The sequence below is a fragment of the Grammomys surdaster genome, unplaced genomic scaffold (assembly GCF_004785775.1).
Source record: "Grammomys surdaster isolate TR1022 unplaced genomic scaffold, NIH_TR_1.0 311, whole genome shotgun sequence".
In the NCBI taxonomy this organism is placed as follows: domain Eukaryota; kingdom Metazoa; phylum Chordata; class Mammalia; order Rodentia; family Muridae; genus Grammomys; species Grammomys surdaster.
This window is the reverse complement of record NW_021604730.1, coordinates 2,898,843-2,911,795: the sequence shown is the minus strand read 5'-3', so window position 1 is coordinate 2,911,795 and position 12,953 is coordinate 2,898,843. Positions and strand designations below refer to the sequence as shown.

Sequence of the window (12,953 nt, the reverse complement as noted above, 5' to 3'; positions counted from 1 at the left end):
GACAGAGCTGAGGATATGTTCAGTTCTGTATCAGTTGATCAGGAGCTAATCCATGTTGGGCATTTAAAGTTCCATTCTTTGATTTGTAGGCTTCTCAGCAAACCAGTTTCAGGACACAGCTGGGCTTACTTTTCCTAACCTTGTGAACAGCATTTACATACAATTCTGTGATCTGGCTTGTAGTTTTAAAAGGAACTAAGATAATAACTTTTTTACTACTGTGGATCAATGTTAAAATTTTCCTGATCCCTGTTCTACTAAAACAGATCGTGAGTAAATATCTCGGAAAAAAATGTGTTTTGTTGTTTTGTTTTCCAGAAGGAAGGTCCACTGGACTTCACCCACCAACATATTTTGCATTTTGCATTTCTAAAATTTCACCTGGTTGCAGTTACAGGGCAGTTCCTCCTACAAAGATTATTTCCTGCCAGCTTTGGTGGGAAATCAATTCCCAGTTTCATTTGTTCTCTGGACAAAGATCACTGTGTTTTGGGAGAGTGTACCATTGCACTTTGTTATATGTTTAGTGTAGAAGCTTGTGGATATTAGGGCATAATTAATAATAATTAATATGCTTGTAGTGTGTGTATGTGTGTGTGTGTGTGTGTGTGTGAGTGATATGTCCATGATGGTGACATGTGTGGGGCTCCTGTGTGTGTACATTCAGGCCAGAGGTTGATGTTAGGAGTCATTGTTTTTCTCTTCTGTATATTCAAGTAGGGATGGCCTCCAAGTCAAACTTGTAGTTGACAGACACATCTTCTGAGTAGCCAGCCAGCTCTAGACAACTCAGACTTCCTAGTCTGGAGTTACAAATGGGCTGCCAAATATACCTGGCATTTATTTGGATTTCTGTGGATCAGAATGCGGGTCTCATGCTTAGAAGTCACACACTCAACAACTGAGACATCACCCAGTCCTGGCTTGTGTGATATTTATAAATCTCAACTGAGAATTCTATGCAAATAAATATAAAACTCTAGGAATGAAAATAAATTATCAAGAAAGGCTTAGATATGTGGTGATGCCAGAGAGAGTTGCCTTAGCTTTGTGGGTACATGGGTAGGAGTTGAGGTTTGCCTATAAAAGACAAGGTAAGGAATATCTTTAATAAGAAAGAAAAATGACCCCACCATACCAAATGTATAAATGTAGTTTTAGTGTCTATAATTGCTTAGCAGCCTGCACTTAGCTTTTCGTGGTGAGTCAGGCTTCAAGGCTGGCATCTTTATTACCTATCATTAAAACACACATACACACACACACACACACACACAAATTGTGTGGTATACCATCATATATTACAGTGAACTGTAACTATTTGAAGTATACAGATTCTAAATGATTCAGCAGCCACTGGAAGCTACCCAGTGTGAAGGGAATGGAATGAATTTATAATGGGCTTTAATTTCATCTTCTAAAATATGGATTTTGTTAAATGGGCATCTTATGAATTGTTAAATCACACTCAGATAGATGAAACATTAATACAGTCTTTGCACCAGCGGTGAATTTCATCTATTACTGTTGAGTTTATTTACAGGATGTATGTTTCCCATATTTTCACATCTACCTTAAATAACAGATTTTTAAAGGATTCTTTTTCATCAGTGAGCCATTCTTGATAGCATAATATGCATTTGTAGTTTAGATTTCACCTTTCTGAAAAGCAGTAAAAATATTCTGTACAGAAAGAGCATGCAATTAGCCCTCCCTTCCCAATATGCTTGAGCCGCATTGTGTTTATGAATTTGCTTCCAGCCCCCCACCCCAAGTGTACCTTATTGAGGCTGTCTGTGTTCACTCTTGTGCTGGTGTTTGGAAACCCAGGGGATAAGATTAAAGGGTCAAAGTAGCTAAGTTATGTACAATTCAGATGAGACTCTCCTTGCCAGGCCACTACATTTTACTTGTCTTTTTAAACTTAGAACCATTTTATTTCATTTGTGTGCATATGCATGTTTTGTGTGTGTGTGTGTGTGTGTGTGTGTACATGTCTGCCAGTGTATAGAGAGGCCAGAAGAGGGTATCAGATCCTTGTGACTGTAGTTACTGGCTGCTGTGATCTGTCTGATGTGGGTACTAGGAACTGAACTTAGACCCTCTGCCAAATCTGTTAACTGCTAAGCTTCCCACTAGCCCGACTCCTCTTCTTTGATCCTATTTGCCAGTAGGATATTTTAAATTAGCAGTACTTAGGGAAGTGAAGCTTTTCTCCTTTGGTTGACCAGACACACCTGACAGACGAATGTGGCAGAATGTGAGCTGTCTGTAAGTTAGCCATGGTAGACTCTCACAGGAGATGCTCCGCTGCTCCACACCTTGACCACAGCTCAGCTCTTTTCAGCTTTTGGCTGGAGCCAGCATAAAGGCCATGGAGCTCAGAGGCTATTGGAGCTACTGCCCTCCCTACACACCTTATTAGCAGGATAGCATTCATACTGCTATTACACTAACACAAAGCTACTCATAGCAACCTAAACCCCTCCATATGCTGACAGCTGCCCCAAGGGTGGCAGGAGATCATACTAACGAGCTGAGAACCATGGAAATGTCCTGAGACTCAAAGCAGTGAAAATAGTGTCCAGTGTTGCATTTCCTCTGGGATATTAGCCCAGGGTGTCTCTTTATCTCCAGGGTGATAGCCCAGGCTGTCTTTCCACATCCAGAAGGAGTGTGGGAGCAAAGATAGAGAAGGGCAAGAGGAAGGAAGGGGAAAGAATGGGGAAAAAAAGGAAGGGGAAGAAGGAAGTAGAAAGGGAAGAGAAAAGAAGAAAAGGGAAAGGAAAGGAGAGGAAAGGGAAGGGAAGAGGAAGGAAGGGAAAGGGAAAGGAGGGAAAAGAGAGGAAGTGGAAAGGGAAGGGAAAGGAAGGGGAAGGAAGTGGAAGCAAGGGGGAGGGAAGGTGAGGAGAAGGGGGAAGAAAGTGAAGGGAAAGAACAGGAAGGGGGAAGGGAAGGAAGTAGAAGGAAGAGGGAGGAAAGAGGAGGGGAAGGGAGAGGAAAGGGAAGGAAGACAATGGAAGAAAGGGGAAGGAAAACTCTTAACCAAAGGGAGACTCTAGCTCTCTTCCTTGCCTACCAAGCACCCAGTTCACCCTGGTCCCAGAAAAAGAGCAGATGCCCTTCTGTGTGAGCAGCTACTGTGTTTAGACACCACTGTGTGATCTCAGGGTTTCCTTGCTGTACTTTCCTACTTCTCTTAAATAACACTTGGCTGCCGTTTCTAGAGCAGGTGGCACTTGGGGATCAAAAATACCTCTAGGCAAGTGAGCATCCTGCACACAGCCTGGCCTGTACTAAGAACGTGAAGCTAGCAGGTGTCCATGCCCGACACATTCTGTCTAAAACCCCCTCCGCTAGGAGAATTTTCCTACTCTCAGGGAATTTTCTTCTGCCTTCTGAGACTGAGAAAAGAGAGAAATATCCTTAGATTATCACCGTGCCAGGGTCATCCAGTGTCAAGCAGTCAGTCCGTCCCCAGTATTAAAGCTGTCTGGAGAGGAGGCCAGTCCACAGGCTCCAGACTTTGCTGTCTTCTCTTACTGTGTAGGCTTCCCTTGGATGCTTCCTTTGTGCATTGAAAGCTGACAAATTTCAGGGCAGAATTAACCACCTGTCTTGCTAAATTCTGCTTTCCCTTCAGTCCTCATTTCCAAAGAAGTAATTTGCGGGTGTGTTCAAAGACTTCTGATATGAATAGCAGAAGCACAAATTCAGCCCTTTAAACCTTGTGTCTGGGATTGTTATATACAAGAAGCCATGCATAAGCAGGTTTTGCTTTAATAAAAGAAAGATGTAATCAGGCAATTCTTATAAAAAGGACACAGGATGTTTTAGGAGCATGTGTTATACATAATGTCTTAAAAATGGAGCCTCCATTCTTCCCCATATTTTATGTATATTTTTTCAGACTTGTCAACTGTGATAAAGCTACAAAGATTGAGGGAAGAAAACAGAACATAAACTAAAATGGCTTTTCCTTTTCTTCTCTTCTGTTTGAACCAAAGTTCATGGAAGACAGCAAAAGCTTTCAGGCCTGCAATAATCAGACACATTCCCAGAGCTGAGCTATTAGTGAACTGTTTTAATGTCTTTTAATACACTTCAATTAATATCCTTATCAAAATCAGTGAAAAAAATTGGTGAATGTGAATATCATGGTAGAGTTAATGTCAGTAATTTTGTACCAAATAAAATAAAAATAAATAATACAACGCCACTTTTCAATACTATTTCATTTGAAGATTTAAGTGTTAATCTCTATTTATGTAATTTAAATGTGTTTTTAATTAAGCTATTATCTAAAAGTCAGCATAAATATTCTGCATAAAGCAAACTAATTAAAATAACTTTGTAAGGAGTGCACCATGGAAATCATGTTGGGAAACTTTATTTTCATTAAGTAGGGATTAAATTAGCTGTAATTAGCTGAAAACCACTTCTGCCCATTTTATTCAACAAATATTTATTGATTATATTGTATATGCACTACAATTGTGCTAATGAGTACAAAGTTAAATCATTATGGCTTTCAGGGAATCCAGATGGTTAAATCTGGGAGTTGTAAATCTCATGGTTTTGTTCACAGTTGAGAGGGGTCTCTATTTGCAAAGCAGACCTCAAATGTCAGCTCCAGTGGGTACGGCTTTGCACATCACAAGTACTTTGCAAAGAGATTAGATGGATACGTGTATTTTACCTCCTGTATTATAGCTTTGCTTTCTTTGTATCTTTTAATGTGCATACTTAGGAAAACACAAAACTACAGAATATCATTATTTAAAAAGGGAAAAATAATGGAGTGGAGAAAGGGTTAAGTGTACTGGCAGTTAAGTGCACTCGCTGCTCTTGCAGAGGACCCAGGTTCAGTTCCACAAAGCATGCAGACACATAAAATAAAAGAAAAACATCTTAGACAAAAGAGGAGAGACTTTACTGCCAGCTCTCCACACAGAGTGGAGCTTCAGATCTAAATGTTGAGAATGAAAATCTCAGTTATCCCAGTGCTGACTTCTCTTACTAAAGAATTAGTATTAACTCTCCAGATTTTCTTGCTTATATATATTCCTGTTTTTAATTAGGCTGATTATTTTTCAAGTGTATTTAAAGTTAGGAAATACATAAAAGCGTTTCTAATACCCTGATTGATCAGAACTTCTCAGGCCCTGAGCAAAACTATTTCCTCACAGAGAAGTGTAAAGAAAGCCTCACTTTGGAGATGAGATGGAAGCCTAAGTAATGTGAATACAATAAAATGTTTCAGGTTTGGAAACCAGGTACCTCACAATTGTATGGGTCCAACATGGACATAAAAATCAAGAGTAACAAATATTTTCTTTAAAAAATTTCAACTTTGTTCAAAAGCTCAGTCTTCATGAATACACAGAAATCATTTTAATTCTGATAGGTTGCAGGTGAAAGTGAACTCAAAGCTTGACTCTTTTGTGAATTGTTTGCTTCAAGGAGAGGTGTGCTAGCTCCTTCCCCTGAGTGGGAAGATGGGTCTAAATAAAGGCCATTGTCTACCTTTCCTTGCTTCTCTTTGGAAAGCTAGACATAGAAGGTCTCACAAAATGCCAGCCAAAAAAAATGTACTTTTATTTCTATAATCATTCTGAGTACCATCATGCTCAGTATCTTAGGAAAGGTGGCCCAGAGAAGCAAAAATAATAGTGCATGTGCATTCGTGTGCTCTTGTGTTTATGTGCATGTATGTGCATGCGTGTATGTGCATGTGTGTATGTGTGTGTGCTTTTGTATTTATGTGTGTGTGTATGTTTGTGTTCTTGTGTTTATGTGCATGTGTGTGTATGTGTGTAAGCTTTTGTGTGTGTGTGCATGTGTGTTGCCCACGTGCATTGTTACACAAACACATGCTTTCACAGACGAACACTTTGAAGTATTGTCAGATACAGTCATTTTGTATTTGTGATGAGCAGCTGAAACACCAACAGGACACAGTGTTAATGCATAGAAACATCACTGGGTTTAGTGAATCTTCTGGAGGAATCACAAGCAGCAACAGGTGGTTGATAAAGTGGTGTGTGGAGCTGTCACTTGTAGGAGTTGAATGCCATCTGAAGAACTGAACTATGTGGCAACTGACCGAGAAACTGACTGTCAGTCAGATGGTATTTGTTGAAATACACCTCACTGTGAGAGGACAAATTCCACACAAAATCTGGGATTATGGAGAGAAATCACAGTCTGAACCAGATCAGTAGGAGTCATTTAAAATATGATTGTGATGGCTTGTATATGCTTGGTCCAGGGAGTGGTACTATTAGGAGGTGTGGCCTTGTTGGAGTAGGTGTGTCACTGTGTGTGCTTTAATAGGCTAGTGCTAGCTGCCTTCAGAACAAGAGGGGAAACTCTTAGCTCCTCCATGTGCCTGGATGCTGCTATGCTACTACCTTGATGATAATGGACTGAACCTCTGAACCTGTAAGCCAGCCCCAATTAAATGTCATCCTTATAAGAGTTGGCTTGGTCATGGTGTCTGTTCACAGCAGTAAAATCCCAATACAGTGCTCTAGAGGAGATCCACATCCTCATCCTTCCCCACCATTTTCCACATTTTCTCACCACTTACCTACTGTCCGGCATTTCCTATTTCCCTTAGGATATTGGTTCTGTAACACTTCCCTCAATAACACATATAAACATACACACATTCACATATATGTGCATGAACACGTGTATGCATGCATACAATCCTATGAACATCCATTAAAATACAAAGATATACATATACACATGTGCAGACACACACATACATATATACAGGCACACACTTATGTACTTAAACACATGTAAGCACACAAACACAAAAACATTCACTCATATACAAAACATTCATGCATATGCATGTGAAAGTTCACATGTGCACACAGATACTTATGTAATATATACATATGCACACATGCATGCATTCATAAAACATGCACACACATTTGCAAACATGGCCATGTTGATGTATAACATGCACATTCACACACACGATTGCCTTATAAACAAACATTTCTTAACATCCTTATACTTACATGCATTTATAAATGCATATTTTTCTTATGAAAAATTGCTCCAGTTTTCCATCTAGTCTTGTTACAATTAGTACTTTCAAGACCATATCATTTTATCATTTTACTTGACATATAAATTTACTTTCTTCATTTATTTTATTCTCAGATTTGGTATTTCCACTCAACCATAATAACAATATCCTGGCCCACAACTTCCCTGTGTACCACAGCTCCTGAGTTGATTATAAGTGGACATTGAGCTTTGGTTTTCTGGGCATGGTCAATGCTTGTAGTTCTATGGTTATCTTCTTTGCGCCAGGGATGGATGGCAGTAAACAAACAAAGACTGACATGTTGGGTTGATTCTTGCCCTTGTCACTACTCCTCTTCCTTAATTCATGATGGGACAGAGTTGTGTTCACAATGCTGATGCCCAGCCCTTGGCAACTGTAGATTTTCCTTCATTCTCCTGGCCCTCTGGCCTTCTCTCTTGTCTCTCTCCACACTTGATCCTGACCTCCCTCATTCCCCTCCCATCCTTGCTCCCAGCCACTTACCTCCCTCCCTCTGCCTCCCATGACTATTTTATTTCTCCTTCTAAGTGAGATTCAAGCATCTTGGCTTGGGCCTTCCTTCTAGTTTAAGTTCTTCGGGACTGTGGGTTATATCCTGGATATCCTATATTTATAGGTAATATCTACTCATCAGTGAGTACATATCATGCATGTCCTTCTGTACCTGGGTTTCCTCATATAGGGTTGTATTTTCTAGTTCCATCCATTTGAAAAATTCATGATACCCTTGTTTTTAAAAGCTGAATAATGTTCTATTGTGTAAATGAGCCACCTTTTCTGTATCCTTTCTTAAGTTGAAGGACATCTTGCTTTTTTCCAGTTTCTGGCTATTATGAATAAAGCTGCTAGGAAAGTAGTGGAGTATATGTTCTTGTGGTATGGTGGAGCATCTTTTGGGTACAGGCCCAGGATATCTGGGTCTTCAGATAGAACGGCTTTCAATTTTCTGAGAAACCACAAGATTGATTTCTAGAGTAGTTGTAAAAATTTGCAATCCCAACACAAATGGAGACATGTTCCCCGTCTCCACATCCACACCAGCATGTGGTATCATTTCAGTTTTTGATATTAGCCATTTTGATTGGTGTAAGGCAGAATCTTAGGGTCATTTTGACTTGTATTTCCCCGATGACAAAGGTTGGTGAACATTTCATTAAGTATTTCTAGGCCATTCAAGATTCTTATGGGTGTTGGTATTACCAGCATCTAGGAAGCCAGAGAAGAACCCTTCTCCTTAGTTACCACAGACCCCCTCACTCTGCACATCCTCCTTTCTTCTCCCTAAAATCTTGCAAAAAAAAAAAAAACCAGTTTGTAGCCTGCAAACTGCATGTTGGAAACCAAGTCTCATCTTTCTTGAAGTCATTGGCTAATGCCTTTGGAAAAGGAAGAAAGCAGCAACCATTACCATGCTACATCATCAGAGTCCCAATGAGTCAGTTAATTATGAGAGCACAGGTGGGTCTGCAGGAAAGGAAAACAATATCACAAAATAAACCACCGAAGAGTCCGCTATGATAAATGCTTATAAATTAGGGGAAAGATTGTGAAGAGAATGATTGCAATGAAGATGTAAGGAGGACGAAGTCCAGTAATCACTGTGAATTTTCAGGTACTTATGTTCTACAATGTAATGAAAAATAAGACAAAGAGGTGAAGAGAGACATAGGGAGCAGGTGCGAAGAATTAGATTGGTTTTTTTTTTCCTAACACTGGTGTTGGGGAAGAAAGTTGAGAAATGGTCTGAGATTCCCAGTGCTGTGAACTATCCTGGGATGTGAAATAGAATGGCACAAGTTCCTGTTTCAGACAGCCACTTAGACACTCAGATCCAGAAGCTCCCTTTTGGATATATCTTGCCTCTCCTCAGTGTTACTCTGAGTGCGGAAGAGCCCAGATCAAGAATTGGCTAGCAAAGGTCAGGGTTTATCTTGTTTCTCTATCTTGTGGGTCATGAGCACAGAATTCCTGGTGCTATACACCCCTCTCCAAGACCCCACTCCTCTCTGTTAAGTCTCCATGAAATCTCACCTGATGTTACAAGAAACATGGAATCACTGTCCATCTAACCTTTGGCAGAGAACACTACAATGGTTGTGCAAATAGCTAGTTATTGCAGGGAATCATGCCCTTGTTTAGTTGCCTTGAGATGCATGTGTTGTAGGGTTTTCAGGTTAGAGTCCATGGCTCCTGTAACACTGTGTGCTTTTCAATTCCTAAAAATCGAAGCACTCTCTCAGTGCTGTTCCTAATTCGTTCCTCTCATGCTACATAACAATGTATCAGGGAAGGCTAACTGAAGTTCAACCCTTATACTGACATCAAGCCTGCATTGTCCTTGCCTGGAAACCTGTTGATATCCATTAAAGGAGGGCTCTTCTGACTGTATCTCAAGGTCTTATTTCTTGAAAATTCTTTGGCATTGCTGTTGGAGTCTCTTCAAAGCTAAAACTAGTTTACTGGTAATTATTCATCTTCACCCATCTTAACATTTCTTCTAAAACAATAACTTCAGAAAAAAATCTAATTTTTTTTCTCAAAAATTAAGTTTAGCTCCTACCTATTCTAGGGTAGTCCTATTTTCTTAGTTACATCTAGGTTTTAATGTCCATCTGGCATCTCTGGTGAATTTTAGATTGTGTTTTCTTTAACTATTTCTGAAAATTTTGCCCTCCATAAACTTTAAAACCGCCTTCTCTTTGTAGTTTTGAAAACCAACTTTATGCAAATGCATCTAAAGATCTTTAGCATGGGCCTGCCTGTCCTTCATTCTCCCTTTTTGGCTATGTAGTATCAATGGATAGAGGGTGTTTGTTTGTTTGTTTGTTTGCTTGTTTGTTTTTTGGTTTATCAAGACAGGGTTTCTCTTTGTAGCCCTGACTGTCCTGGAACTCACTCTGTAGACCAGGCTGGCCTCAAACCCAGAAATCTGCCAGCTTCTGCCTCCCAAGTGCTGGGATTAAAGGCATGTGCCAGCACTGCCCAGCAGAGTTATTCTTTTTGTGAGTATTTTCCTCATTTGAAGACTTTTGAAATAAAGTAGTGTTACATGTTCTTTCAGAGCCATCCAATCACTCACTCTTCAGAGTTAGCCTTCTCCCAAAATCTCTGCTATGTTTGTTCCCCTGGGTGCCAAGTCCTTCCACCTTCATCTTCACACATTCTGCCATGTGTAGCACAATCTTGCCTTAATATTCATCTCTTATAAAGTCATGGACTTGATAAGTCTTCTCACAACCACTCTCCTTTAGAATGAGGCGCACTGAGAGATAGGAGCAGGTATCACAGTCTCTGGCTGTAATGACACAGAGGTTGAGTTTCAGCTTCACTTGCTCAGATTGATGATGCTGTGTTCTGCATCCATGCTGAAACAGAATCTGTCACCACGGAGACATGACAGCTGACATGTGAGGCCCATCAACTACTGCCTGAGAAGACACAGTGGAGATTAGTTACAAGCTTTTTATAATGCAAACCAAGGATCTTGCAAGGCTATACATTTGCTGTCCTGCTAAGATCATGAGACATTACCTATTTACCGGGTGTGAAGAGCACATGGCATCCTTGATGGGTTGGGTCTCAGGCCATCCATACACAGTATGACCAACAACTCATCCTTTACTGCTGTAGTATACATTCTCCAAGATGTGTTCTGTAGCCACTTGCTATCTGAGTAGTCCACCACCATGTCCTTAAATCACTATTGTTTCCAGCTTTGTTATATATTCGGTTGGCATGTATGACTGCCTTTGCCCTCAGAACACTGTGATTAATGTAACTATTTTTTATAGCTGCTAATCTTTTTAATTTTTAGGGTATGTGTGCTCATGTGCATGTGTGTGCATCACAGCCACATGTCTGGTGAGAGGAAAACTTAGAGAAGACAGTTCTCTCCTACCATGTTGGTACCAGAACTCAAATCCATGTCAGGTGGCTTGGTGACAAGGTTCTGTACCTGCACAGCCATATTGCCTGCCATTCTAGGCAGTGCTCTTAAAATACAAAATAATCATGTAATCTTTATTCTTTCTGTGTTTCTTTATCCTGCCCAATGCCCTTCTCTTAGCATTTCTGCGGTCTTCAACCTATTCAAGACCTTCTAACTTCTCTAGTGAAACCCTAAGGTAATACCAAATCTTCTTCTGACAGTTTTGCCCTATAAAATGTCACTTCAATCATCTTACTCCACCTCTAGAGGACCCAGTGACTTTGTCTGGAAAGGAAAAAGCAAAGGTTTGGACTGACCATAACCAGGATAAAAATAAACATTCTTGTTACTATGGAATACAGGGAGTGAGGGCACACTGAGGGCATGCTGCTTTGCTCTTTGCACTCAGGGATGTGTTACTAAGTTCCTGCAATACTGAACATGAAGAAAGAAACATTTTTCTGTCAATTCCCCAACCCTTATATACATCAATTTGCAAAATAACCATGAAAAAGAACACAATAATTTTAAAGCCTAAGAAGGCCATATTTGAAAATCCTAACTCATGGTTTATATAGTAGAAATTCATATCAATAAAAGAATTTTGTGCAGATATTAAATTTGCCTTGTGCAAGAATATTTCCTTTTCAGTGAGTGAGCACACTTTCCCAGGAGTGGGGAAGTGGGGGCTGTGTGCATAAAAACAATCAAATATCACTATGAGTGGTTTTGTGGTTATAATTGTTTTTCTTTATTTTGCAATTTGGAATATTATGTTCTTGGTGCTTTGAATTTGGCTAATTGTGCTTTAAGATGAAATGAAGGAAATTCAAATAGAACTGTAGCTTGGTGCCAGGTTAACTGTTGGGTGCCTGTGGGTGTTCCTCTTCTGTGAATGCTTGACATATGTTGATGGCAAATATCTCTTGGACAAAGAAATTGCTGTGTGTAATTTAAAATGTTTCCAGTACTCTAACTTCTGTGTTGCTTCTGGTATAGGATAAGCACACATTTCATGGTTAATGAAAATAAATTAATTATATTGCAATAATTATTCATGGAGAAATTGAGTTTTAAAAATAGCATTTACCTTGTTCAGAAACAAAAACTGGCAGAGATAGAATATATTTCCCTAGAGAAACTGGGTGGGTTTAGGATTCAGAGTTATAATGCCAACTTTGTTAAGAAATAGATATTTCTTATCTATAATACTTACTTTCATTTTAAGATTAGTGCATTTGAATGAAAATTATCAAATATTTGTTAAACATACTTGTATTTATATAAATATGCTGAATTAATATGATGATAAAAATGTTGCCTGGAATTTGGGTTGGTCCTGAACAAAACCAAGACCATTGTCATACTAGTGTTGAGACTTGACTGTCCTTGGACGTGAGGGGTAACCCTAAAACCCAATAGTTCATGGTCAGAGTCAGCCTGGTATCAGTCTGGCTAAAGACTGTAAAGAAAAAATTAAGAAATACCTCTAAATAAGTAATGTGTAAGTGAGGAGTGAGGCATATATTAAAATGTAGAGAGTTATAAGACATTGTAAGGAAAGGCTTATTCTAATAGTCTCGGGAACCCAGAAAGGCAAATGCTCTGTACTTTGGGGTACTAGGTAATAGTGCATTTGTGGAGGAAGGACCATGTTTTACAACACATATGTACAATGTCAAACAAATCCAGTGGTAGTCTCAAACAAAGTAGATTAATTGAAGGACTTGAGGATGGAAACAAAACAGATCAGAGATAAGTCTGGAAGACCATTCTTGAGGAGTGTCAGAAAGAGTTTGAAATAGGGAAAGATTAGATCCATGGTGAAAAGAAATAAGTACATAAATGAATGGGTGGATAGATAGATGATAGATAGATATAGATAGATAGATAGATAGATAGATAGATAGATAGATAGATAGATAGATA

The 12,953-nt window shown here is 39.4% G+C and overlaps 1 protein-coding gene across 2 annotated transcripts in view; it reads left to right on the top strand.

Moving 5' to 3' along the window:
• Positions 1-12,953, top strand: part of Negr1 (neuronal growth regulator 1) — a 710,239-nt gene that overhangs the window by 120,147 nt on the left and 577,139 nt on the right. The window lies entirely within an intron of this gene.